Source organism: Cherax quadricarinatus, chromosome 11, assembly GCF_038502225.1.
Source record: "Cherax quadricarinatus isolate ZL_2023a chromosome 11, ASM3850222v1, whole genome shotgun sequence".
Lineage (NCBI taxonomy): Eukaryota > Metazoa > Arthropoda > Malacostraca > Decapoda > Parastacidae > Cherax > Cherax quadricarinatus.
The window spans coordinates 35,998,716-36,026,284 of NC_091302.1; positions in this window are offsets into that span (position 1 = coordinate 35,998,716).

Genomic DNA, 27,569 nt, shown 5'->3' on the forward strand with positions numbered 1-27,569 from the left:
TGACCTCAGACATGACCCTATTCACTGAACGTGGGAGTGTTGTGAACTGTTTAGTCAGGTCACATGTCATGAATTGTTTTCAAGAGTAACTTATCTGGCGAAGAACAGAATTTTATCATCACAGTATAAAATCCTCCCAAATTCTAGTTCATTATAAATGAATCAAATTTATACAACCCAGAGCTTATATTCAAATTATAATCAATACTATTTTATATAAAGCTTCATCTGATTAAATTTCGCTGAACCATGAGGCTGCTTTTCAAAGATCAATTGTGTGGTTAAATCTCTCACTCGGATAAACATAACATTAGACTTGTCTGCTTCTTATGTTATATTTATGTTGTAATATTAGTTCAAGAATTGTTTCAGTTTGACGGCAATAAAATTTATTGCATGTTTTTGGCAGAGAACTTATAGACACAGTCATCAATATTTTTGTGGGAATTATTAATAATTTTTTTAATGTATCAAGAGCCTTAAATATCTTGGATTTTGAAGTTCTTAAGCAAAGAAAGTGTATGAAGAAAGTTTTCAAAATAATTTAGAACCAACATATTATTGGCTGAATGTGGTTCAATGTCCTTTTTAGGATTGTAAAGTGTACTTCCGGAAAATTTTAAAAAAATTGTCAATTAAGTTTTATGGATATTTTAGATCATTTGGTTAATAATAAATTATTAATATTTCTTCATCTATGAAGCGGGAAGATGTCTCTGTGCCTGGCCAGGTTACAACACATTCTCTTATGACAAATTTGACATTTCTCTCCCTGTCCCTCAGAACCCCTTCTTCACCAACCCTCCCCACACCCTCACTGACCCCTCCCCACACCCTCACTGACCCCTCCCCACACCCTCACTGACCCCTCCCCACACCCTCACTGACCCCTCCCCACACCCTCCCTGACCCCTCCCCACACTCTCACTGACCCCTCCCCACACCCTCCCTGACCCCTCCCCACACCCTCACTGACCCCTCCCCACACCCTCCCTGACCCCTCCCCACACCCTCCCTGACCCCTCACCACCCCCTCCCTGACCCCTCCCCACACCCTCCCTGACCCCTCCCCACACCCTCCCTGACCCCTCCCCACACCGTCCCTGACCCTTCCCCACACTCTCACTGACCCCTCCCCACACCCTCACTGACCCCTCCCCAAACCCTCCCTGACCCCACCCCACACCCTCCCTGACCCCTCCCCACACCCTCCCTGACCCTTCCCCACACCCTCACTGACCCCTCCCCACACCCTCCCTGACCCCTCCCCACACCCTCCCTGACCCCTCCCCACACCCTCCCTGACCCCTCCCCACACCGTCACTGACCCCTCCCCACACCGTCACTGACCCTTCCCACCCTCATTGACCTCTCTCCACACCCTCACTGACCCCTCCCCACACCCTCACTGACCCCTCCCCATACCCTCCCTGACCCCTCCCCACACCCTCCCTGACCCCTCCCCACACCCTCACTGACCCCTCCCCACACCCTCACTGACCCCTCCCCACACCCTCACTGACCCCTCCCCACACCCTCCCTGACCCCTCCCCACACCCTCCCTGACCCCTCCCCACACCGTCACTGACCCTTCCCACCCTCATTGACCTCTCCCCACACCCTCACTGACCCCTCCCCACACCCTCACTAACCCCTCCCCACACCCTTATTAACTCCTCCCCATAATCTTACTAACCCCTCCCCACTCCTACACCAACCCCTCCCCAGGCTCTGCCATGTCTAGTGTGTGCTACTGGGAAGGGGATTGGGAGGTGCACGTAGTCACCCCTCACTTCCCCAAAGGCTCTGTCCCCTCTCAGTTCCCCTGTAACTTTCACATCCCCCTGCACCTTACTCTTCCCCTCCCTCTCTACATTCCCCTAGCCGGTCCCTCACTCGTCCCCCGTCCCGTCCCCCTGGCCCGTCCCCGGGGGTTCGTCCCTCACTCATTGGCCATTCTGGGGGAGGGGGAAAGGGGGTGGAATTTTATGATGCCGCACCGTCATGCACCATTATCGCTGGTGGAGGAGGAGGGAAGAAGGGAGGTAGAAGGGGAGGGGAATAAAGGAGTCTACCTACCTGGACGTTGTTCCGGGCGTTAACACCCCCGCGACCCAGTCTTCGACCAGGCCTCCCGGCGGATCAGGGTCTGATCAACCAGGTTGTTACTGCTGGTCACACGCAATCCAACGTAGGAACCACAGCCCGGCTGATCGGGTACTGACTTCATTTAACTGGCCAGTTCCCTCTTGAAGGCAGCCAGGGGCCTGTTGGTAATTTTCCTTTATGTATGCTGGGAGGCTGCTGAACAGTCTTGGGCTTCGGACACTTATTTTGTTTCCTCTTAGTATGCTCATGGCACCTCTGCTTTTCATTAGTGTTATGTTGTACTTTCTGCCTAGACTTCTCCTTTCGTAGGAAGTGATTTCAGTGCGCAGATTTGGGACCAGACCCTCTAGGATTTTCCAGGTGTAGATTATGATGTGTCTTTCTCGCCTGCGTTCTAGTGAGTACAACTCAAGGAACTTCAAACATTCCCAGTAATTAAAATGCTTAACTGAACTAATACAGTGAAGGTTCTCTGTACATTCTCTAGATCTGCATTTTCTCCTGCCTTGAAAGGGGTTGTCAGTGTACAACAGGATTCCAGCCTAAAGAGAGCAAGTGACTTGAAGAGGATCATCACTGGCTTGGCATCTCTTACTCTGAAAGTTCTCATTATCCAACCTACCATTTGCCTCGCGGATATGTTAGTGACACTGTTGTGATCCTTGAAGGTGAGAGGTGAGAAGGAAGTCTTGATAAAGGAGGGTGAGAGGGATGAGGAAAGAGGAGTGAGAAAGCGTGGCACCTGGAGAATAAGTTGATATCCTTGGGGAGAAATTTGACTCCAAACTAACCATGAAGAACCATGTTGTAAATCTTGCAAACAAGGCAGCCAGGAAGCTTACAGCACTTCGCCGTATCTCACATCTGCTTGACAGTAGGGGTTGCAAGATTCTGTACGAGGCACAAGTACGCTCACACCTTGAGTATGCTCCACTTTCTTGGTTTGCCTGCCCCCCCCCCTCTCATCTGCGACTGCTTGACAGAGTAGAGAACAGAGCAAGACGTCTCATCTCTCGCCTGGACCAATCCTGAGCCTTCAACACAGGAGGGATGTGGGTGGCCTTACTGTTATGTACAAGGCCAATATTGTCAAAGTACCACACTTGGATCCACTTCGAGGACACTGTGAAACAAACTTTTATGCCACAAGACGGGCAGAAAGCAGCAACTTCACTCTGGCTGTACCCTTCTCCAGAACATCACTCCATCTGAGATCATATATACCCAGGATGACTCGAGTATGGAACACATTCGTACTGCATAATGATGTCAACGAGATAACGTCAGTTGATCAAATGAAAATGCTGGCCCACAGATGGCTCCAACTTCACCCTGTTCCCTACTTGTATGTCTCATAACAATAAAAATGCTTTCAAATGAGCTGATGTAGGTAACAGCTCTTAGCTTGTCAATAAAGTTAGGAATCCTTAACCTGTAAATAACTTGCCAATAAAGCTACGGATCCTTAACCTGTCAAACCCTGCGTAAAAAAAAAAAAAAAAAAAAAAAAGAATGAGTTAGAAGGACGAGCGAAAGATGTGAAGGAGAGGAGAGGGAAAAGGAGGAGAGAAGGGGAAGAGATGAGAGGGGAGGAGAAATGATGATTTATTTAACATTTATGGTGTCAAGATTTTGAACTCAGAGGGAATAATAATAAATTAATAAAATATTAATACTATTATAAAATAATACTAAAATAGCAATATAACAACAACAATAATAACAATAACAACAATAATAATAGTAACAATAATATGATGATAATAATAGTAATAATATAACAGTAAAATAATAATAATAATAATATAATAATAATAATAATAATAATAATAATAATAATAATGGGTAATTACCCGACAAAGCACTTGCAGCGGCTGACAATTATCTTGGATAATTGGGCCCAATTTTCCACCAATAAGGAGACATTGGCGATGATTATTACCATAATAATCACTTGACTCTGGCAGCTCCCTGAATTATCGCACTACTGATGTACGGCGATTACATCTATCGGAATTATCCTCTCTTCTCGGTGCGCTGCTTGATAATTAACAGAATTATTAATTAAATACGGATTTGTTTGATTATTCCTTCACAAGGGGTTGTTGTATGACCCCCACGGGTTTAGAGAAGGAAGGGGAGAGGAGGAGGAGGAGGAGGAGGAGGAGGAGGAGGAGGAGGAGGAGGAGGAGGAGGAGGAGGAGGAGAAGGAGGAGGAGGAGGAGGAGGAGGAGGAGGAGGAGGAGGAGAAAGGAGGGGAAGGGGAGGCAGAGAAAATAATTGTATATATATATATATATATATATATATATATATATATATATATATATATATATATATATATATATATATATATATATATATATGCTTAACAATTCGCAAACAGGCGAAATAATTTACAAACATTATCTCTACGTCCACAGCAGGACTCGAACCTGCAATCTCTGCATGAGAGTACACAGTATTTTATCCACGACGCCAGATCCCAGATAAGTATGGGCGACTAGCCGAAGTTTAAATAATTTTTCCTGTTTGCGAATTGTTAAGCATTTCAAATCTCTTTCGCTGTTCACTGCATGTGGCAGGATTTGATGAAATAACATTGATAACGAACCTGGTGCTCCGTGGTATGGGGAGACATCGTCTAGCTTCGGCTGGGCGCTCATACTTGTCTGGGATCTGGCGTCGTGGATAAAGTACTGTGTACTCTGATGCACAGAGTTTGCAGGTTTGAGCCCTGCTGTGGACGTAGAGATAATGTTTATGTGCATATATGTCGTGCCGAATAGGTAAAACTTGAGGTTTTTGCTAAAATAGCAACGTCCTTCTTGCCGAATAAGTCAAGCGAAAATTTGTGTATGCAATAATTTAGCAAAAATCATTCTGAACCTAACGAAAAAAATATATTTCATTGTGTTTGTTTATTAAATTATTGTAAACTTATCTAAAATATATTTAGATGGATTAGACTAAATTAAATTGCGCTTGTTATAATAAGGTTAGGTAAGTTTTTTAAGGTGCTTTTGGAACAAAATTATTAATTTTCATATTAATATAAATGAAAAAATATATCTTTAAACGTATAAGAGAAAAATTTAGAAGAGACAGTTTTAAATGAGCTCTTGCTAATTGACCAATTTTACCTATTCGGCACGACATATTTTATATATATATATATATATATATATATATATATATATATATATATATATATATATATATATATATATATATATATATATATATATATATATATATATATATAATAACACTGCGACTAGCCAAGGATTCGAACCCACGTTGTTTTGGCCCGCCTCATGGTGAGCGAAAACCACATGACGCTCTAACCCACAGGACCACCAAATCCTGCAAGAACCAAGCACCCAGCCAAACTAGGTGTTTTACCTTGGTCCGAGGACATACGGTGGTCTGGGTTCATCTGAGCTAATTTCATACTGCTCCCCGTCTGATGTACTAGCCCAACAAGCAGTATTTTATATTACTGTACTCACGAACAAGTGGTATTGATCAATAACAACACCTAGTTTGGCTGGGTGCTTAGTTCTTGTAGGATTTGGTGGTCTGTAGGTTTGAGCGTCATGTAGTTTTCGCTCACCATGAGGCGGGCCAAAACAACATGGGTTCGAATCCTTGGCTAGTCGCATTGTTGATCGATACCACTCGTTCGTGGGTACAATTATATATATATATATATATAATATATATTAAATATATATATATAATATATATTAAATATATATATATATAAATAAATTATATTATATATATATATTATAATTAATAATTCCTTAGCAAATAATTCTTGTTGACATTAGTTCTTTTTTTCAAAACAGGGAAAAGAATTATTCTGTATTAAGTTCCTTGACGACCTTTTTTTCCCAAATTTGAAATGTAAATCTGCTGTATCAGTTTCAATATGATGGAACAAATTGAATTGTCAGCACATGCATGCTGACGCGCGCCAGCTGACACTGCCGGCTGACAAATATATATATATATATATATATATATATATATATATATATATATATATATATATATATATATATATATATATATATAATATATATATATTCGCGTGCTAAAATGTTTCTTGATATGTGGGTTTAATTCAGAATCATGTGGTAATTGCAGACAAAATTCGTACCAAAAGAATAATTGGAAAGGTGGGCAGATGGTTATTTAACTTAATAACAAATAGAACCAAGAGATTAACAGTATACAGAGTGCAGTCAGGGGCTGGTAGAGTGTAAAGCTGTTTCCCAGGACACAGTACTCGCCCCACACTATTATTCCTCATTCCCGTATCTGACATAGACAGAGACATGAACCACAACACTGTATCATCCTTGGCAGACGACACTAGACTCAGCATGAGCGTGGCATCCGTAGTAGATACAGTGAACTTCCAAGCTGATATAAACCAAGCCTTCCAGTGGGCCCCTGACAACTTTGTGATGTTCAGTGAGGACAAATTTCAGTTACTAGGTTACACAAGAATGGAGGAAATAAAAACAAGATCAGAGTACAAGACAAACTCAGACCACTCAGTAGAACGTAAGTCAAATGTGAGAAACCTGGGAGTAGTAATGTTAGGAAGATCTCACGTTCAAGGAGCACAACAATGTTGTTATAGTAACTGAACTACAATTGATAGGTTGGATAACTAGAACTTTAAAAATTACAGATGGCAAGCCGGTTTTGTTACTCTTCAGGTCACCTAGAGGATGGAATATTACTGAATTGGAAAATGTAATGGGAACCTTCACAGCTCATATAAACTCTAGCTAACACCTGAATTACTGGGAGTGATTGAAGTCCCAAGAACTGTACTCAGAACGTACGCGAGAAAGATGCATAGTAGTCTGCACCTGGAAGTTACTGGCGGAACTTGTCCCAAACCTGCACATGGAAATTACTGAAGATAACAGAAGGCTTGGCAGACGGTGCAAGATACCTCCACTGAAAGGCAAGGGAGCGATGAGTATACTGAAAGAGAAATTAATAAGTGTAAAGGGACCACGAATCTTCAAAACCCTCCCTTTATACATATAGGAGATTACTAAGAAACACCTAGCTGTCTTCAAGAGGGAATTCAACATAACCCTCAAAACAGTTCCTGATCAGCCAGGTTGTGGTGCATAAGGACTGCGAGCGGCGGGCACCAACAGCCTGCTCTATCAGGCTAGAAACCACGGGAGCGGTGACTTTATGAAGCAACTCCAGGTAACATAAGAACATTTATAATATAATAAGAAAGGAAGAATACTGCATTAGGCCTACTGCCCTTCCCTGGCAGGTCCTTCTCAAACCCAAACCCACTAACAAAAATATTTGCCCAACTCATTTTCAATTCTACGCTATTAACCTATTAACTTATGTGCAAGTCTCACTCAAATCCAGCCCGTCTCACTTATGTATTTACGTAATCTAAATTTGAAGCTACGCAAGGTTTTAGCTTCAATAACCTACCAGGCGACCTGTTCCGCTCATCGACTACTCTATTTCCAAACCTAAGATGCAACCCACAAGAGTCTACTCACATGAAACATACAAAATCCCTTTCTTAAATCACTTACAATGGCAACGGCTCAAGAAGAAATTTCTGGCTTAACTGTTAATAATAATATATCACAGATTATATACGATGCTGGAACTAAGCAGAAGTCTAGATACTGGCAGGTTTGCATCTGCTCTTGTTACCTCCCTAGATAACAACTACAGCAACCATGTTAAGTCAGGCATAAGAATTCACAACTGGGCGTCTATACTGCAAACTGAATTGTTTGTCATCCTAATGACACTAAAACTAACTTATGACACTAAGGTTGACTCTGATTATTACTGATTCTATGTCATCATTGAAGGCTCTTGACTCACCTAATGACTAACAATATGCTCATTGGAGAAGCCCAGATATAGGTATTAAAATAATCAAAGAAATGGGAATTTATGTACATTTTTTATGGATTCCATCACACTGAATTTATCCTTCATGATAAAGTAGACAAATTAACCAAATAAGAATTGTGAAGGAAAATGTAGAAGAATAAAATAATGAAAGTGAATATCATAGGAATGGGCGCTTAAGAAAGGAATCATTTATGATATTATACACCGTATACGGCGGAACTATACTGGAGTATGCAGCACCAGTATGGAACCCACACCTGGTCAAATACGCCATTAAATTAAAGAAAATGTTGGGGTTTGCAACAAGACTAGTCCCGGAGCTGAGGGGTATGTCCTACGAGGAGATGTTAAGGGAACTCAACCTGATGACACTGGAAGACAGAAGGGATACGGGGAGCCATGATATCGACGTATAAATTACTGAGAGGAATTGACAAGGTGACTAATGACAGAATGTTTCAGAGATACAACACAGGAACAAGAGGATACAACTGGAAGTTGAAAACCAAGTGTCACAAGGATGTTAGGAAACATTACTTCAGCCTCAGTGATGTCAGGAGAGTGATGTCTGGAGAGTGAAGTAGCAGAGGCAGAATACATATATAGCTTTAAGAAGAGGCACGATAAGGCTCTTGGAGCAGGGAAAGAGTGGACCTAGTAGCAACCGGCGTACCTGGAGTCTACCTGGAGGGCATTCCGGGGATCAACGCCCCCGTGGCCAGGTCCACGACCAGGCCTCCCGGTGGATCAGAGCTTGATCAACGAGGCCGTTACTACTGGCAGCACGCAATCCAACGTACGAACCACAGCCCGGCTGATCCGGCACAGTCTTTAGGTATCTGTCCAGCTCCCTTTTGAAGACAACCAGGGATCATCCCGTAATGCCTCTTATTGCTGGTGGGAGGCTGTTGAACAGTCTTGGGCCCCGGACACTTACTGCGTTTTCTCGTAGTGTACCAGTGACGCCCCTACTTTTTACTGGGGGTATGTTGCATCGCCTGCCAAGTCTTTTGCTTTCGTATGGAGTGATTGGTGTGTGCATATTAGAGACCAGTCCCTCCAGAATCTTCCAGGTGTAGATTATGATATATCTCTCTCGCCTGCGCTCTAGTGAGTACAAGTCAAGTGCTTCCAGGCGCTCCCAGTAGTTCAGGTGTTTGATGGAACTTATACGTGCAGTAAAGGTTCTCTGTACATTCTTTAGCTCTGCAATTTCACCTGCCTTGAATGGGGATGTTAATGTACAGCAGTATTCCAGCCTAGAGAGAATAAGTGATTTAAAAAGGATCATCATTTGGCTTAGCATCTCTTGTCTTGAATGTTCTCATTATCCATCCTATCAGTTTCCTCGCAGATGTGATAGTGGCATTGTTGTGGTCCTTGAAGGTGAGGTCTTCAGACATTACCACACCCAGGTCCTTCACATTACTTTTCCGCTCTATTGTGTGATTGGAGTTTATAGTATACTCAGTCCTAGTTATTATTTCCTCCAGTTTTCCATAACGGAGCGTAGAAGAGAGGCCAGGAACTGTGACTAGACCCCTGCAACCACATATATGAGAGTATACCCTTATCCTCAGTGCGGGGGTATACTCTTCTATATGTATATCCCTCGGTGTATACTTACTGAAGTATGTATTTTGTGTATGTATTTTGAGAATTTAATCTTTGACTATTTTGATTAGTAAACCTGGATACACCAGCAGTGTGCTGCTACACTATTCTATATGATAGTTACACAGTGGGAACACCAGCAGTGTGCTGCTATGCTATTCTATATGATAGTTACACAGTGGGAACACCAGCAGTGTGCTGCTATGCTATTCTATATGATAGTTACACAGTGGGAACACCAGCAGTGTGCTGCTATGCTATTCTATATGATAGTTACACAGTGGGAACACCAGCAGTGTGCTGCTATGCTATTCTATATGATAGTTACACAGTGGGAACACCAGCAGTGTGCTGCTATGCTATTCTATATGATAGTTACACAGTGGGAACACCAGCAGTGTGCTGCTACGCTATTCTATATGATAGTTACACAGTGGGAACACCAGCAGTGTGCTGCTACGCTATTCTATATGATAGTTACACAGTGGGAACATCAGCAGTGTGCTGCTACGCTATTCTATATGATAGTAACACAGTGGAAACACCAGCGGTGTGCTGCTACGCTATTCTATATGATAGTTACTCAGTGGGAACACCAGCAGTGTGCTGCTACGCTATTCTATATGATAGTTACACAGTGGGAACATCAGCAGTGTGCAGCTATACTAGTTTATATGACAGTTACACAGTGGGAACAAAACCTATCTGTTTCCATGTCATATTCCATCACGCAGGATGGTGCTCGTACATGGTATTGAAATCTGTCAACATGAGCTGGGAGATTTCACTAGTGTCCTGGTTACCTGGAGGTTATTCCGGGGATCAACGCCCCCGCGGCCCGGTCCATGACCAGGCCTCCCGATGGATCAGGGCCTGATCAACTAGGCTGTTACTGCTGACCGCACGTAGTCCAACGTACGAGCTACAGCCCGGCTGATCCGGTACTGACTTTAGGTATCTGTCCAGCTCTCTCTTGAAGGCAGCCAGGGGTTTATTGGAAATTCCCCTAATGCTTGATGGGAGGCTGCTGAACAGTCTTGGGCCCCGGACACTTATGGTGTTTTCTCTTAGTGTACCAATGGCGCCCCTACTTTTTATTGGGGGCATTTTGCATCGCCTGCCCAGTCTTTTACTTTCGTAGGGAGTGATTTCAGTGTGCAGATTTGGGACCATTCCTTCCAGGATTTTCCGAGTGTAGATTATGATATATCTCTCCCTCCTGCGTTCCATCGAGTACAAGTCAAGTGCTTCCAAGCGTTCCCAGTAGTTAAGGTGCTTGACAGAACTTATACGTGCAGTAAAGGATCTCTGTACACTCTCTAGATCTGCGATTTCATCTGCTTTGAATGGAGATGTTAATGTACAGCAGTATTCCAGCCCAGAGAGAACAAGTGATTTGAAAAGGATCATCATTGGCTTGGCATCTCTCGTTTTGAAAGTTCTCATTATCCATCCTATCATTTTCTTTGCACGTGCGATCGTGGCACTGTTGTGATCCTTGAAAGTGAGATCCTCAGACATTACTACTCCCAGGTCCCTTACATTTTTTTTCCGCTCTATTGTATGGCCGGAGTCAGTAGTATACTCTGTTCTAGTTATTATCTCCTCCAGTTTTCCATAACGGAGTAGTTGGAATTTGTCCTCATTGAACATTATACTGTTTACATTGAACATCGTATTGTGTCAGCCTGGGCTGGGAAACTTCAGTGGTGTCAGACAGCTGGGAGATTTCAGTAGTGTCAGCCTGAGCTAGGAGACTTCTCTAGTGTCAACCTGAGCTGGCAGACTTCAGTAGCGTTAGACCTCAGTAGTGTCAGACTTCAGTAGTGTCAGATTTCAGTAGTATTAGACGTCAGTAGTGTCAGACTTCAGCAGTGTGAAGAGGATATCGTCAAGCATTCCACTATGTCTGCTGCAAAAGCTTAATTTTACTGATGCTGTTTTTGCTGTTTCTGGTACTGCTGATCATGCTGCTGCTGCTACTACTGCTGCTGCTACTGCTGCTGTTGCTATTATTACTGCTGCTGTTGCTGCTACTACTGCTGTTGCTATTTCTGCTGCAGCTACTACTACTGCTGCTACTACTGCTGCTCTACCTGTTACTGCTTGCTGTTGCCCTAACTGGTAGCTGCTGCTATTGCTGGCTGCTGGTAACGCTGGCCTGCCAACGCTTGTTGCTGCACTGTGCTACAAGCTGTTTAGGCTGCTAGTTAGCTGCAGCGGCAGCAAGCAGCTGGCTGTAATGGTGCGGCAACGCTGCTCGTTGCTTGCTGTTAACATGGCATCGGCTTGCTGCTTGTTGGCTGCTTGGCTGCCAGCAAGCAACTGCTGGCAGGCGGCTGCTGCTGTAGCAGCTGCCTGAACATGCTGGCTACGCCTTGCTGCTGCTGGCTGCTGCTGCGGCTTGGCTGCCCAGCGGCTGCTGCTTGGCCCGGCAGCTTGCTGGTGACGCAAGCAGCAGCTGGCTGGCGGCTGCTGGTGCCTGCCAGCTTGCTGCCTTGCTGGCAACCTGGCTGGCTCGCTGCCCAAGCAGGCAGCCTTGCTGCTCCAGCTGCTGCTGCTGGCTAGCTCGCTGCTGCTGCTGCCCTGCATGCTTGCTACTGCTACTACTGCTGCTGCTGCTGCTGCTACTACTGCTGCTACTACTGCTGCTACTACTACTGCTGCTACTACTACTGCTGCTACTACTACTGCTGTTCCTACTACTCGTCATCTCTCTTCTCTCCCCCTTGTACATCTCTCTTCTCTCCCTCTCTCACATCTCTCCCTTTCTCATATCTCTCTTCTCTCCCCCTCTCACATCTCTCTTCTCTCCCCCTCTCACATCTCTTCTCTCCCCCTCTCACCATCTCTCTTCTCTCCCTCTCTCACATCTCTCCTCTCTCTCACGTATCTCTTCTATCCCTCTCTCTCCCTCTCTCTTCTGTCCCCCACAGTATCTCTCTTATCTCCCTCTCTCACATCTCTCCCTTTCTCATATCTCTATTCTCTCCCCCTCTCACATCTCTCTTCTCTCCCCCTCTCACATCTCTTCTCTCCCCCTCTCACCATCTCTCTTCTCTCCCTCTCTCACATCTCTCCTCTCACGTATCTCTTCTATCCCTCTCTCTCCCTCTCTCTTCTGTCCCCCACAGTATCTCTCTTATCTCCCTCTCACCATTTATCTTATCTCCTTCTCTTACCATCTACTTTCTCTCTCTCACTATCTCTTTTTTCTCTCTCTCTCTCACTATCTCTTCTCTCTCTCTCTCTCTCTCTCTCTCTCTCTCTCTCTCTCTCTCTCTCTCTCTCTCTATCTCTCTCTCTCTCTCTCTTCTTTTTTTTCACATGGTTTGACAAGGTTAAGGATCCCTAGCTTTATTGACAGGTTATTTACAGGTTAAGTATTCCTAACTTTATTAGCAAGCTAAGATCTGTTACCTACATCAGCTCATTTGAAAGCATTTTTATTGTTATGAGACATACAAGTAGGGAACAGGATGAAGTTGGAGCCATCTGTGGGTCAGCATTTTCATTTGATCAACTGACTTTATCTCGTTGACATCATTATGCTGTACGAATGTGTTCCATACTCGAGTCATCCTGGGTATAAATGATCTCAGATGGAGTGATGTTCTGGAGAAGGGTACAGCCAGAGTGAAGTTGCTGCTTTCTGCCCGTCTTGTGGCATAAAAGCTTGTTTCACGCTGTCCTCGAAGTGGATCCAAGTGTGGTACTTTGACAATATTAGCCTTGTACATAACAGTAAGGCCACCCACATCCCTCCTGTGTTGAAGGCTCTGCTGAAATAACAGATCTATCCAGGATGGGTCCAGGCGAGAGATGAGACGTCTTGCTCTGTTCTCTACTCTGTCAAGCAGTCGCAGATGAGAGGGAAGGTAGGCAAACCAAGAAAGTGGAGCATACTCAAGGTGTGAAGGTGTGAGCGTACTTATGCCTCGTACAGAATCTTGCAACCTCTCTCTCTCTCTCTCTCTCTCTCTCTCTCTCTCTCTCTCTCTCTCTCTCTCTCTCTCTCTCTCTCTCTCTCACCAATTCATTTCTCTCCCTCTCTCATATCCCTCTTCTCTCCCTCTCACAATCTATCTTCCTTCCCTCTCAACATCTATTTTCCTTCCCTCTCATCTTTCTTTTCTCTCTCTCCTCTTCTTCACTGTGAAGGAGAGAACCACTCTACCCAGCCCTCCCTCTCCTCTATCCCACTCCACCACTCAGCACCTCCCCTCTCCACTATCCCACTCTACCACCCAGCACCTCCCCTCTCCACTATCCAACTCCACCATCCAGCACCTCCCCTCTCCACTATCCCACTCCACCACTAAGCATCTTCCCTCTCATCTATCCCACTCCACCACCCAGCACCTCACCTCTTATCTATCCCATTCCACCACCCAGTACCTCTCCTCTTCACTATCCCACTCCACCACCCAGTACCTCACCTCTCCACTATCCCACTCCACCACTCAGCACCTCCCCTCTCATCTATCCCACTCCTTCCTTCCTCCTTCCCTTTCTCCCACTACTACATACGGCCCCCAAGCTTTCCTTCATTCCCCTTCCCTCTCTTCCCGCTCCGTCCTCCCTCCCTCCCTCTCCATCCCAATCACCCTTCCCCCTTCCCCCTTCCCCCCTCCCCCCTTCCCCTGTGCTGAGCGATAATGTACTATGGCGGTGCGGCATCATAAAATTCCCCCCATGAATGGTCAATGAATGCTGAGGAACTGGGGGGAGAGGGAACTCCCCTACCCATCCCCTCCTCTTCTCCCTCCCCTTCCCCCTCCCCTCTCCTCCCCCTCCGTTAGTCTCCACCTATGCACTGGACGAAGTGGTGAGAGGGGGGGAATATTAATGGAGGAGGGATGGAGAGGAGGGTGGGAGGACGGGAGGGGGAGGTGGTGGAGGGGGAGGTGGTGGAGGGGAAGGAAGGAGAGGGAGAGAACATAAAGGAAGAGGGAAGGTATATCACTAGCGAGCAGCTGCCTTATCCTTCATTATAGCTACATAATCCATCATTGCAGTTACATTATCCTTCATCATATGTACATAATCTATCATGGTAGTTACATTATCCATCATCATATCTTCATTGTCCTTCATAATAGTTACATTATCCATCATCGTAGTTACATTTTCCATCACAACAGTTACATTATCCATCATCATAGTTACATTATCCATCATCGTAGTTACATTATCCACCATCATTGTTACATTATCCATCATCATAGTTACATTATCCATCACCATAGTGACATTATCCCTCACCATAGTTACATTATCCATCACAATAGTTACATTATCTATCATCATAGTTACAATATCCTTCATTATAGTTACATTATCCTTCGTCATAGTTACATTATCCATCCTCATAGTTACATTATCCATCATCATAGTTACATTATCCTTCGTCATAGTTACATTATCCATCCTCATAGTTACATTATCCATCATCATAGTTACATTATCCTTCGTCATAGTTACATTATCCATCATCATAGTTACATTATCCTTCGTCATAGTTGCATTATCCATCATCATAGTTACATTATCCATCATCATAGTTACATTATCCATCATCATAGTTACATTATCCATCATCATAGTTACATTATCCATAATCATAGTTACAATGTCCTTCATCATAGTTACATTGTCCTTCATCATAGACATATTATCCTTCATCATATTTACATTATCCATCTTAGTTACATTATCCATCATCGTAGTTACATTATCCATCTTCATAGTTACAATGTCCTTCATCATAGTTAAATTATCCTTCTTCATAGTTACATTATACATCATCGTAGTTGCATTATCCATTATCATTGTTACAATATCCTTCATCATAGTTGCATTGTACATCATCATATAGTTACATTATCCATCATCATAGTTACATTATCCTTCATCATAGTTACATTATCCATTCTCATACTTACATTATCCATCATCATAGTTATATTATCCATCATCATAGTTACATTATCCATCATCATAGTTACAATATCGTTCATCATTTTTACAATATCGTTCATCATATTTACATTATACATCATCATAGTTACATTATTCACCATCGTAGTTACATTATCCACCATCAAAGTTACATTATCTATCATCATAGTTACATTATCAACCATCGTAGTTACATTATCCATAATCGTAGTTACATTATCCATCATCGTAGTTACATTATCCATCATCGTAGTTACATTATTCATCATCATAGTTACATTATCCATCATCGTAGTTACATTATCCATCATCGTAGTTACATTATCCATCATCGTAGTTACATTATCCATCATCATAGTTACATTATTCATCATTATAGTTACATTATCCATCATCACAGTTACATTATCTATCATTATAGTTACATTATCCATCATCATAGTTACATTATCCATCATCGTAGTTACATTATCCATCATCGTAGTTACATTATCTATCATCATTTTGGTAGTCACCAACATAACGTCTCAACACTCTTTTGACTTCCTCAAAGGATTTTGATCCACGAAACTGGAGTTAATCTTCCCTGAGATCAAACCTGAATACCTACCATTCCCGACGCGCTGTATGCCCCCTACGGCTTTAGCGTTTCCCCGTGAGTATAATACCGATAATACTACGACTACTACTACTAAAATAATAATTATAATAAATATAATAATGATAATAATAATAATAATTATAATTAATAGTATCTAGTAAGTAGGTTGGTAGACAGCAACCATCCAGGGAAGTATTACTGTCGTCAGGATTCGTGGAAATATAATGGTTGGAGATAAACACAAGTTGTTGGGTGGTAACACTTATATTAGCAGAGTGTGAGAGGGAAGCCCAGCCTAACCTGTCCTGTTGCCTGTTGTAGACCTATCTGTGAACTTAGAGAGAGGCAGAGCTTCTCACACTCACATGCAGCATCACGTGACATCACACATGCTAGCCACTGGCCTAGCAAGGAGTCAACTATGTAAAATATATAGATGGTACTAACTATGATACTCAGATAACATATATAGGGAATCAGCAACTATGCTGACAGCCCGGTGGCCTGGTGGCTAAAGCTCCCGCTTCACACACGGGGGGCCCGGGTTCGATTCCCGGTGGGTGGAAACATTTCGACACGTTTCCTTACACTTGTTGTCCTGTTCACCTAGCAGCAAATAGGTACCTGGGTGTTAGTCGACTGGTGTGGGTCGCATCCTGGGGGACAAGATTAAGGACCCCAATGGAAATAAGTTAGACAGTCCTCGATGACGCACTGACTTTCTTGGGCTATCCTGGGTGGCTAACCCTCCGGGGTTAAAAATCCGAACGAAATCTTATCTTATCTTATCTTAGCTCGGTCATGTTACTTGTGTCGTCTTGACATACCATATTATGCTGAACAGGCAGGTGGCTCTTGGCTGATTCTATACAATAGCAAAGACATATGTAACTTAGAACTAATGGATGGTATCATAATGAGTGTTAATGTTATGCATTACAAATTAGAAGAACAAATCATAGTATAATAAAAGATGGAATTGATCGATCGATCTGTATTCATGCACTCTACGGATTCTGAGGAAGAATATATATTTACAAAGGTGAAAGTAATTAACAGCAAAGACAGACCTGGTGCACTCAGGTCATACTGCTAAATCTCAGAATTCAGAGATAATGTGAACACAAAAAAATTATTTCTGAAAACTGATCAGCTAATAATAAACACACAGTTGACAATCTCATTCAACTTGAACATCTAATTATACAGGCTATGTACATTTAAACCCAACTCTTTGAAGGTAAGATTTACATATGCGGAATGGTTATCGTCTCTGGGAGGATCGAATTCTTTTGCAATGGCTAACACATGCCTTGACTGAGGGAGATCTGAACAAGTATCTACAAAAGATAATTGGGGGTTTCTCATTACTTGTCGTGTATGCAAAGAATAACGACATTCAGGTTGATCATCTGACTGAGTGTTAGAGGTAGAGGGTACAGAGTCAGGAGGATTATCAACGTCTGTCACATTAGTCTGGGTAGAAATATCATCCTCAACATTGCATACTAACTTCACATGATCTAAATGTGATTCCTTATACTGACCAGTATTAATTTCTCTAACTTTATACTTATTGCCATTGATATGTTCAACAACCCGATAAGGACCAATAAACTTTTGATCGAGCTTAGGCACTGCAGATGTTTTGTTGAAGTTAGTCAGCATTACTCTCAAACCCACTTTAACTTTGGTCGGCTTAGCATGGCTATTAGTTACTCTTGTGATGAATGGTTTGAAAAACCGACAAGTTGAAGATTGAGACACTTATGCAACATATGGGAATCTTTATTCAGGAAATGTTTCGCCACACAGTGGCTTCATCAGTCCAATACACAGTGGCTTCATCAGTCCAATACTTTGTATTGGACTGATGAAGTCACTGTGTGGCGAAACGTTTCCTGAATAAAGATTCCCATATGTTGCATAAGTGTCTCAATCTTCAACTTGTTGGTTTTTCAAACCATTCATCACAACTGTCAGACACTGCAACATCATGGGATCTTGTTACAAAGAATTCTTCAACACTTGTCCAACCTTTGGACGAAGACCTACTTCCACTAGTGGAAGGTACCACTATGACCTCGCCTCCTCCTGCTTCGCCTCACCTGACTACAGTAAAGCTACGTCTACGGCCCTATGCTGTATATTCTACAAGACTGATGGACTGAACACATTGACTCCAGGCTGAGGGACTGATTACCTCAAACTCCTCCTCTCCTTACACCTTCCTACTTTGTATTGGACTGATGAAGCCACTGTGTGGCAAAACGCTTCCTGAATAAAGATTCCCATATGTTGCATAAGTGTCTCAGTTACTCTTGTAAAATTCTGCTGTTGACTTACGAAGTGTCTCACGGATTCTTCTAAAAACACTTTAAGTTATGCTGGTATGAGTTGCTACCGCCCAACAACTTGTGTTTATCTCCAACCATTATATCTCAACGAACTCTCACAACAAATGATGACAGCGGTGGGATGTTATGTACGTCGTCTCGACATACCATACTTGCTACAGGCTGAACAGGCAGGTGGCTCTGGGCTGATTCTATACAATAGCAAAGACATATGTAACTTAAAGCATATGGATGGTACTATGATACTCAGATAACATATACAGGGGACCAGCAACTATGCTGACACTACCGTCCTGCCAAGTGAGTGTGAAACGGAAACCTGTAATTGTTTTACATGATGGTAGGATTGCTGGTGTCTTTTTTTCTGTCTCATGAACATGCAAGATTTCAGGTACATCTTGCTACTTCTACTTACACTTAGGTCATACTACACATACATGTACAAGCATATATATACACACTCCTCTGGGTTTTCTGCTATTTTCTTTCTAGTTCTTGTTCTTGTTTATTTCCTCTTATCTCCATGGGGAAGTGAAACAGAATTCTTCCTCCGTAAGCCATGCGTGTCGTAAGAGGCAACTAAAATGCCGGGAGCAAGAGGCTAGTAACCCCTTCTCCTGTATATATTACTAAAGTTAATAAGATAAGCTTTTGTTTTTCTTTTTGGGCCACCCTGCCTCGGTGGCATATGGCCGGTTTGTTGAAATAATAATAATAATAATAATAATAATAATAATAATAATAATAATAATTCAATATTACACTCTACTACAAAATTTAGTTATTGACTAAAAACCTGTGTTTGTATCTAGTTTCGTTATGGTGAATTAAATTCTGAATTAGAACCTCACGAGATTTGCCCCGCGGGGTTTTATTTCTATGAATCAACATCCCCTGCCTCCTTCCCCACGGTGAAGGATATCACCCAGACACACTCATCATGGAGGAGAGCTATCAGGAAAAACCTGACCACTATTTTGACTGTCGACTACTGCTGGACACTACTGCCAGAGAACCACACTCAACGCAAGCCAAAAAGTCTGAAAACTGATGTAAATGTGCCTGTGTGACTGTATAGAAATTTCTTATATATATATATATATATATATATATATATATATATATATATATCTAGATATATATAGATAGATAGATAGATATATATGTCGTGCAGAATAAGTAAAACTGGTCAATTGGCAATAACTCATTTAAAATTAAGTCCTTTCTAAAATTTTGTCTTATACGTTTAAAAAAAAATCATTCATGATAATATAAAAATTAATAATTTTGTACCAAAAGAACCTTAGAAAGCTTACCTAACCTTACTATAACAAGCGCAATTTAATTTAGCCTAATAGAACTAAATATATTTTAAATAAGTTTACAATAATTTAATAATAAATCAACACTATGAAATATATTCTTTTTCGTTAGGTTCAGAATGTTTTTTGTGAAATTATTGTATATTCAAATTTTGGCAAGAAGAGCGTTGCTATTTAAGCCAAAATCGGAAGTTTTACATGATTTGGTAAGACATATATTTTTTTTAACACATCGGCCGTTTCCCACCAAGGCAGGGTGGCACGGAAAAGAAAAACTTTTACCATCATTCACTCCATCACTGTCTTACCAGAGGCATGTTTACACTAGAGTTATAAAATTACAGCATTAACATCCCCCTTCAGAAGGCCATCACTGTAACCTCTATCTCGAGGAATCAAGTCAGGCCTGCCGGTATCCCTGAATCCCTTCATAAATGTTACCTTGCTTACACTCCAACAGCACGTCAGATCCTAAAAACCATTTGTCTCCATTTGTTCCTATCTAACACGCTCACGCATGCTTGCTGGAAGTCCAACCCCTCGCATACAAAACCTCCTTTACCCTCTCCCTGTAACCTTTCCTAGGCCTTCCCTCCAGTATAGATTTATATATATATATATATATATATATATATATATATATATATATATAACGAACGTACTGGACCTCGAACAGTTTGAACAGTTTTTTTTTCAGAAAAATTTTACCTGGCCTTTAAATGTTTTTCTGGAGTCGGAACACTTTGGTTTGTTTACACTTCAGGTGTAACAAAACAAAAACTTTAGAAGAAAGCCCTGTTTCAAAAGTGCTTTGAAGTGACCTCTGACATTGACCTGAATCTCAGAAACTCTTAGAAGAGTCAATTCAACTTCCTCCAGTGTGTAAGGCTGAGAAGTTAATGCCTGTGAAGTAACTGTTTCGGATATCGAACATTTCGCACCTCGAACGCCACCTAGGAAGCAACTAAGCTCAAGCAGCGGGGTTCCACTGTATATATATATATATATATATATATATATATATATATATATATATATATATATATATATATATATATATATATATATATATATATATATCATTCAATCAAGCAAGTTAATGTTGTCCTCTGGACATAACAAGGTCGTTGTCTCATTAAACTTACACAAGTTAAACCACCTGCAACTGTATGCCTCTTGAAGTGGGTTTATAGTCTCGTAGTAGTGTTTTAAGTGTTTTAAGTCGGATCATTGACTGTTGTGATTGGTTAGTTGTTACTGCTGTTTCTACTGTGATTAGTTGGTTGTTAATGCCGAATCTGCTGTGAATGGTTGATTGTTACTATTGAGTCTGCTGTGATTGGTTGGTCGCTTCTGTTAAATCTGCTCTGATTGGTTGGTCGCTTCTGTTAAATCTGCTGTGATTGGTTGCTTGTTACTGTTAGGTCTGATGTGATTGGTTGGTTGTTACTGTTAACTCTGTTGTGATTGGTTACTTGTTACCACTAAGTCTGCTGTGACCGGTTGGTAATGAAAGTTAAGTTTACAGTGATTGGCTGGCTGTCAGTGTACCGGAACACAGTCTGCTGTCACTGGTCAGCAGTCAAGTGGCTCGACCAATCGTGGCTGAGACCGTTAATGTTTAAATTCAAATTGCCGTAACACCTAAAATCTAAATGGTAATTTGGGCGGCTTAATGACCCTCATTGGCCCGCACTTAATTGGTAGTTGGCTCGTTTTATTTGTCACTTTTATTGGGGGATTGTTGAACTGCCTCGTTAAGGCTATTGTTTACGTCTGGTGCGGCAGGTGGATTACCTTGTTACCTCGCTACTGCCCAAGAAAATACACTGATCTCTCTCTCTCTCTCTCTCTCTCTCTCTCTCTCTCTCTCTCTCTCTCTCTCTCTCTCTCTCTCTCTCTCTCTCTATCTATCTATCTATCTATCTATCTATCTATCTCTTTCTTTCGTCATTCGTTTGTGCTAAGGTTCTCATATTTCCTCTTCTTTCTACTTCTCTACATCTTCCCCCCTTCATCATCAACCTTCTCCCTCATCCTCTACCTCTTCTGCCTCATCCTCTGCTCCTCCCTCATCCTCTATTTCCATTATCTCACCCTTTATTTGTTCTCAGTCACCCTCTACTTCTCTCTCCCTCTCCACCTGCATCTCCTCACCCTTCTCTCTCCACTTCCTCCTTTTCCTTACCTTCTTTTTCTTCTCCCTCATTATTATCTCTTTCCACTTTTCTCTCTCTTTCTCCTCTTCCCATATTTTTCCCTCCTTTATCAACCTTCCATAGCCCCTTTCTTTTTTTTTTCCTGCCTTACATCTTCACCTTGTTTCCTATGTCTCCCTATCCTTCGCATCCCCTGCCTCTCTACCCCTTCTCCCTGCCAAGATAAGATACTGTCTTTCTCCCCTATCTGCACTGTCTCTTCCCTCCCTCCCTGCGTTAGTTTCCTCCTCTCCTCTTCCCCCCCTTTCCTCTTGTCTCTCCTGTCCCCCCCTTTTATCTTCTCTCTCCCTACTTCCCCTCCCTGATAACCGTCCTTCTAGGAACGGTACCTGCCCCTTTTCCCTGACGTCCTCTCCCCATGACCGTACTCCCAGGCGCCTCCAAGGCACCTCTCTGGTACCTCCCTGGCACCTCCCAGGCACCTCCTTGGCATCTCCCTGGCACCTCCCAGGCACCTCCCCGGCACCTCCTAGGCACCTCTCTGGCACCTCCCAGGCACCTTTCAGGTAACTCCAAGGCAGCTCTCAGGCACCTCTCTGTCACCTTCCATTCACCTCTCCGGCACCTCCCTGGCACCTCCCAAGCACCCCCTGGCATCTCCCTGGTGCCTCCCTGGCACCTCCTTGGCACCTCCCAGGCACCTTCCAGGCACCTCCCTGGTACCTCCCAGGCACCTTCCTGGCACCTCCCAGGCACCTTTCTGGTACCTCCCAGGCACCTCTCAGGCACCTCTCTTTCACCTTCTATGCTCCCTCTCCGGCACCTCCCAGGCACCCCCTGGCACCTCCCTGGCACCTCCCTGGCACCTCCCTGGCCTCCTTAGCACCTCCCAGGCACTTTCCACGCACCTCCCAGGTACCTCCCAGGCACCTCCCTGGTACCTCCTAGGCACCTCCCTGGCACCTCCCAGGCACCCCCTGGCACCTGCCTGACACCTCCCTGGCACCTCCCAAGTACCTCTCAGACACCTCCCAGGCACCTCCCCGACACCTCCTAGGCACCTCTCTGGCAACTCCCAGGCACCTTTCAGGTAACTCCCAGGCACCTCTCAGGCACCTCTCTGTCACCTTCCATTCACCTCCCTGGCACCTCCCTGGCACCTCATAGGCACCTCCCTGGCACCTCCCTGGCACCTTCCAGGCACCTCCCAGGCACCCCCTGGCATCTCCCTGGCACCTCCCTGGCACCTTCGAGGCACCCCCCTGGCGCCTCCAAGGCACCCCCTGGCACCTCCCTGGCACCTCCCTGGGACCTCCTTGGCACCTCCCAGGCACCTCCCTGGCACCTCCCTCGCACCTCCCAGGCACCTCCCTGGTACCTCCCAGGCACCACCCTGGCACCTCCCAGGCACCACCCTGGCACCTCCCAGGCACCACCCTGGCACCTCCCAGGCACCTCCCTGGCACCTCCTAGGCGCCTCCCAGGCACCGAGGCACCTCCCTGGCACCTCCCAGGCACCTCCCAGGCACCCCTCCTGGCACCTCCCTCGCACCTCCTAGGCACCTCCCTGGTACCTCCCAGGCACCTCCCTGGCACCACACTGGCACCTCCCAGGCACCTCCCAGGCACCTCCCTGGCACCTCCTAGGCACCTCCCAGGCACCTTCGAGGCACCTCCCTGGCACCTCCCAGGCACCTCCTAGGCACCCCCCCTGGCACCTCCCTCCCTGGTACCTCCCAGGCACCTCCCTGGCACCACCCTGGCACCTCCCAGGCACCACCCTGGCACCTCCCAGGCACCTCCCAGGCACCTCCCTGGCACCTCCTAGGCACCTCCCAGGCACCTTCGAGGCACCTCCCTGGCACCTCCCAGGCACCTCCCAGGCACCCCCCTGGCACCTCCCTCGCACCTCCCAGGCACCTCCCTGGTACCTCCCAGGCACCTCCCTGGCACCACCCTGGCACTACCCTGGCACCTCCCAGGCACCTCCTTCACACAACAATGGACGCCTGGCATAAAGAAAGTACATTTGTTTCTCCTGCAGAATTTGAGTTGGTAATGGCGCTGCCACAATGATTCCCTGGCTCTCTATAGCCTTAACATATATATATTTATATATGTATATATATATATATATATATATATATATATATATATATATATATATATATATATATATATATATATATATATATATATATATATATATATATATATATATATATATATATATATGGGGCATGTGTGCTCTAAAGTTCCTCAAAGAGCTGGGTGAAAAGCTCATCATAGAAACCAAGGACCACAAGGCGACCAGCTTCCTCTTTCAGAGACTCAGTGTTGCGATCCAGAGAGGAAATGCCTGCAGCATTCTGGGCACGCAGCCCACCGCCGGGGAGCTGGACGAAGTATTCGAGACGTAGCTCTGAGTTACCTATGTTGTTTTACTTTCTATTGTATCTTTGTGAATGTTTTGTCAATGTATTTTGTCTTTAAATAAAATTATATTAATTAAATATAGGGGGTGGTAGGAGAAAATTCTCAAATAGCTTCAGGGAGAACCTTGAGTTTTCCCTGAAGTAAGTTTATTCTTTTCTCTGAGGATGAGGGTCCCTATGACAGTTCTAGAGGTGGTACCTCCCTATATTTACACACACACACACACACACACACACACACACACACACACACACACACACACACACACACACACACACACACACACAATATCTTGAGTAATGTGTTAGGTAGGTACACCTGGCTAAGGTTTATAACAAGGTATCTCCATTGGTGGGTAGTTTGCACCGCTCTACCCTCTCCCCCTTTTGACGAGTTGATGTCATGAAGGAATTTACTGTATATGGCAGTTCACTCTCTCTGCTGACTCAGTGTGCATTGACTGAGCTACCCTCCTAGTACTTCGCCTTATTCTCACTTGGATAGAGAATTGGGTTATAGAAACTCCTGATCCAGCTTGTGGTTTATTGTGAAGTCTTCTGACAATCATATACCGTTATCTTCAGGTTACGATGTGACGACCAGTGTCAAGCTTAGAACTTTCTGATATATTCCTTATGCCAGGGAGTTACTCAGTGAAAGTGTTAATTCTCAATATATGTACTTGCACACAAGTAATGTTACTATTGAGGAAGCGGTAATATTCCTCTGATCATTATCAAGTGTAGTGACCATATTGACATGTACATTCTATTTAAGAGTTTTCTTGTGTGAAGGAAAGTTTCTGACATTGATATTTAATAGATATTTATGAATATCTAAAGTATATAAGCTTTTAAATAAAAAGAAACTTGAAAAGACTGAGTAACTATTATTTGTGCCTTTACATTTCTAAGTTTGAAACCATATCCTTTCATTCTATGAAGTGTGTTGTTACGGAGTGCACTAACCTGGCTAAAGATTAAGATTTGAACCGTAACAGTGTGTATAACACCAGGCACATCTCCTGAAGCGCACATCAACCAAATAACTGCTGCAGCATATGGGCGCCTAGCAAACCTCAGAACAGCATTCCGACATCTTAATAAGGAATCATTCAGGACCCTGTACACCGTGTACGTTAGGCCCATATTGGAGTATGCGGCACCAGTTTGGAACCCACACCTAGCCAAGCACGTGAAGAAACTAGAGAAAGTGCAAAGGTTTGCAACAAGACTAGTACCAGAGCTAAGAGGTATGTCCTACGAGGAGAGGTTAAGGGAAATCAACCTGACGACACTGGAGGACAGGAGAGATAGGGGGGGACATGATAACGACATACAAAATACTGAGAGGAATTGACAAGGTGGACAAAGACAGGATGTTCCAGAGATTGGACACAGTAACAAGGGGACACAGTTGGAAGCTGAAGACACAGATGAATCACAGGGATGTTAGGAAGTATTTCTTCAGCCACAGAGTAGTCAGTAAGTGGAATATTTTGGGAAGCGATGTAGTGGAGGCAGGATCCATACATAGCTTTAAGCAGAGGTATGATAAAGCTCACGGCTCAGGGAGAGTGACCTAGTAGCGATCAGTGAAGAGGCGGGGCCAGGAGCTCGGACTCCACCCCCGCAACCTCAACTAGGTGAGAACTAGGTGAGATATATATATATATATATATATATATATATATATATATATATATATATATATATATATATATATATATTATCTTGTATTTTCTTTGAATATTACTGAGACAGCACGGGATTAGATGATGGAAAATATTTATTTTTAGTTATGATAGTGACAGCTGCGACCGTTAGTGACGGTTGTGACTGTTAGTGACGGTTGTGACTGCTACTGGCTGTTGTGACTGTTAGTGACTGTTGTCACTGTTGGTGATTGTTGTGACTGTTAGTGGTTGCTGTGACTGTTAATGACGGTTGTGACTGTTACTGACTGTTGTGACTGTTAGTGACTGTTGTGACTGTTAGTGACTGTTGTGACTGTTAGTGACTGTTGTGACTGTTAGTGACTGTTGTGACTGTTAGTGACTGTTGTGACTGTTGTGACGGTTGTGACTGCTACTGGCTGTTGCGACTCTTAGTGACTGTTGTCACTGTTGGTGATTGTTGTGACTGTTAGTGGTTGCTGTGACTGTTAATGACGGTTGTGACTGTTACTGACTGTTGTGACTGTTAGTGACTGTTGTGACTGTTAATGACTGTTGTGACTGTTAGTGACTGTTGTGACTGTCAGTGATTGTTGTGACTGTTAGTGACGGTTGTGGCTGTTACTGACTGTTGTGACTGTTAGTGACGGTTGTGTCTTGAAAGTTCTAGATACCAAGTCTATTATTTTCCTTGCTGCCTCAGGAAAAACAATAGCCTTGAATGCGAAATTTTCTAATTATTACTCCCAAATTTCGCTCATGGAACTTTCGCTTTGTTGAATAACTTGAGTTTGTCCTATACTCTTATATTCTTTGTCTTTTCCATTCTTCCATAACAGAGTAATTGAAACGTGTCCTTTTTAAACATCACATCGTTGCATGAGGCCCACTGGAAGACTTGATTTATTCCGTTTCTAGATTTCCTGTGTCATGGATGGACGCCATTCTCGTAAAGGTTCTGGGGCCATCAAGAAAGGATGTTAGAGTGCTGTGACTGATGTCGGATATACGAACGAGAAATAGAAGTGGGATAAGTACTGCGCCTTGAGGAAGAGAGGTTATCACTCTGGCAGCTTCCGACTTTTTTCTGCTGTCTACTAATCCCTGGTTTTTATTTGTTAAGAAGCTAAATATCTATCTGCCCACTTTTCCCGTAATTCGCTTTGCATGCATTTTGTGCACTCACCATGGTCGCACTTGTGAGTGGCAGGAGCGACCTGCCTTTAATGTTGCTGTGGCTTATGCAAATGTTGTAATTCCATGTGACTGACAGTCTGCTTCTTAGGAGCCATCCAAATATTTTGATGTGTGAAGTTAGTACTAACGGCCCATTGGTTTTTGCAATTGCTTTACTGCCACCTTGGTGAAGTGGGTTAATATCAGTAATTTTAATGACTCTGG